The sequence below is a fragment of the Eubalaena glacialis genome, chromosome 4 (assembly GCF_028564815.1).
Source record: "Eubalaena glacialis isolate mEubGla1 chromosome 4, mEubGla1.1.hap2.+ XY, whole genome shotgun sequence".
Taxonomy (NCBI): domain Eukaryota; kingdom Metazoa; phylum Chordata; class Mammalia; order Artiodactyla; family Balaenidae; genus Eubalaena; species Eubalaena glacialis.
This window is the reverse complement of record NC_083719.1, coordinates 87,071,738-87,073,993: the sequence shown is the minus strand read 5'-3', so window position 1 is coordinate 87,073,993 and position 2,256 is coordinate 87,071,738. Positions and strand designations below refer to the sequence as shown.

Below are 2,256 nucleotides of genomic sequence, written 5' to 3'. Positions count from 1 at the left end.
AACACAGCCCTTATATTTAACCCAATGAGATCCATTTCTGACTTCTGACCTCTAGAACTATTAAAATAATGACCTATGCTGTTTTAAACCACCAGGTTTGTGTTATTATTATTATTATTTTTTTACAGCAGCAATAGAAAATAATAAAGTACTAGGTAATGGGTACATTAGTTTCATTATTCTCCCTACTTTTGAGTTTATTTTAAACTTTCCACAGTAAAACTTAAAAAAAAAATTTTAATATTCTGAGAATTTTCCATCACCAATTTTGTATTTAAAGTCCAATAGCTCAATAGCAAAAAGCTTAATTTATGGACATATGAAATCTAACAACACGACCAGTTATGAAGAGATGTCACAATGTAGTATAACTAGTTGAGTAACATGGCACTGTTAAAGAGTAGGAAAAAAAAGTGGGCAGTGTCTTCACGACAGATTTGTGGTCACATATTTAAAGGCAAATATACCACATGATGAGATCATCAATTCGTAGATCAGAGAAGATGGTACACTCTTTATGCCATTTGGTGTTGAATATTCATCGTTAATTTTGTAAGTGAAGCATAGTTAAAACAACAAATCCCTCTGTAAACCCTACATTTTTAGACCAAAAAGTCAAAGGGTGATAATGTATTATTTTCTTAAACTGTAATTTATGTGCTAGCTTCGGCAGCACATATACTAAAATTGTAACACTACAGAGAAGATTAGCATGGCCCCTGAGCAAGGATGACATGCAAATTCGTGAAGCGTTCCATATTTTTGATAAACCTATTTGCAGGGCAGGAATAGAGACCCAGACACAGAGAATGGACACGGGGGTGGGGAGAGGGGTGTGGGATGAATTGGGAGATTGGGACTGCCCTATGTGCACTGCCATGTGTAAAGCAGATAGCTAGTGGAACCTGCTGTATAGCACAGGGTGCTCAGCTCGGTGCTCTGTGGTGACCTAGATGGGTGGGATGGAGGGGGGATGGGAGGTGTGGGGGTGGAAAGAAGGTCCAAAGGGGAGGGGATATAGGTATACATGTAGCTAATTCACTTCATTGTACAGCAGAAACTAACACAACATTGTACAGCAGCTATACCCCAATTAAAAAAAAAAACCCTGTAATTTAATATTATAATCTTTTGTTTAATAAAATTATATTCTCAGGAATATTTTTATGTCATTATGGTGGATTGTGACTTTCTTGAAGGGTAGTTTTTTTTTTTCTATCATCTGAAAAACAATTCTCTATGTCCTCAAAGATACTTAATTTAATTAAAAAAAAAAAAGACTACTTCACAGTACAAAGAAAATGGAGATTTCTTAATGACATTTTCCCTTTAAAAGACATTTTAAAGTAATAATAAAATGTGATGTAGAAGAAAATGCTTTTCTCTAGGGTACATCAAATACGGATAAGCTTACCTAAAATGGTTCAAATTTCTCCACTGCAGCCACCGTAATTCAAGATTATCTGTGGTAAATTTAAACTGCTTGTTCAGCCTTAAAACAAATTTTAATTTACCTGAGGCTTCACACTAGACCCAGTTCACTTTAAGTCGGACCCACTTTGACCCCCGACTCAGCCCAGTTTTCAAGTCGGATTCAGTCTGACTCCGGAACCGGCGGGATTTCTAAGTTGAACCCAGTCTGACCCCGGAAGGAGTCTGACTTTTCAGTCAGACCCAGTCAGACTCCAGTTGTTTCCGGACCCAGCCCGGAAAAAGAAGTGCTCAAATAGAGTCTGAAAGCTCATAATGCAAAAGCTGCAGAGCTAAAATCTGGTATCTGAGAGTTATTTATCCACCAGCTCCGAGGCAGCGAGAAAGAGAGGAACTTAAGCGGCTTAAAGGTACCTCAGCCTGGTTGCTCATTGCTCCTGGGGACCCTCAAGGGCCTCCTTTGGTCCCTTCTTTTAAAACCAGAGGTGTTAAGAGATAAACTGAGGTATATTTTAAAATTTAAGAATTTTTTTGAGCGAAAATCTATTTGACTCGGCAGTGCCAAACCTGAAGTGGTTACTAGCATTCCAGCTAACGGGAGCTCCGAGAGCGACTTTTTTTTTTTTTACAATATTACTTTTTTTTTTTTTTTAATTAATTTATTTATTTGTTTATTTTTGGCTGTGCTGGGTCTTCGTTTCTGTGCGAGGGCCTTCTCTAGTTGCGGCAAGCGGGGGCCACTCTTCATTGCAGTGTGCGGGCCTCTCACTATCGGCGGCCTCTCTTGTTGCGGAGCACAGGCTCCAGACGCGCAGGCTCAGCAAT

The 2,256-nt window shown here is 38.7% G+C and overlaps 1 non-coding gene across 1 annotated transcript; it reads left to right on the top strand.

Moving 5' to 3' along the window:
* The first annotated feature begins 657 nt into the window (after positions 1-657).
* On the top strand, positions 658-764 carry LOC133091667 (U6 spliceosomal RNA). The gene has a single exon (XR_009700992.1). It is a non-coding gene; the product is annotated as a U6 spliceosomal RNA (small nuclear RNA).
* The last annotated feature ends 1,492 nt before the right edge of the window (positions 765-2,256 follow it).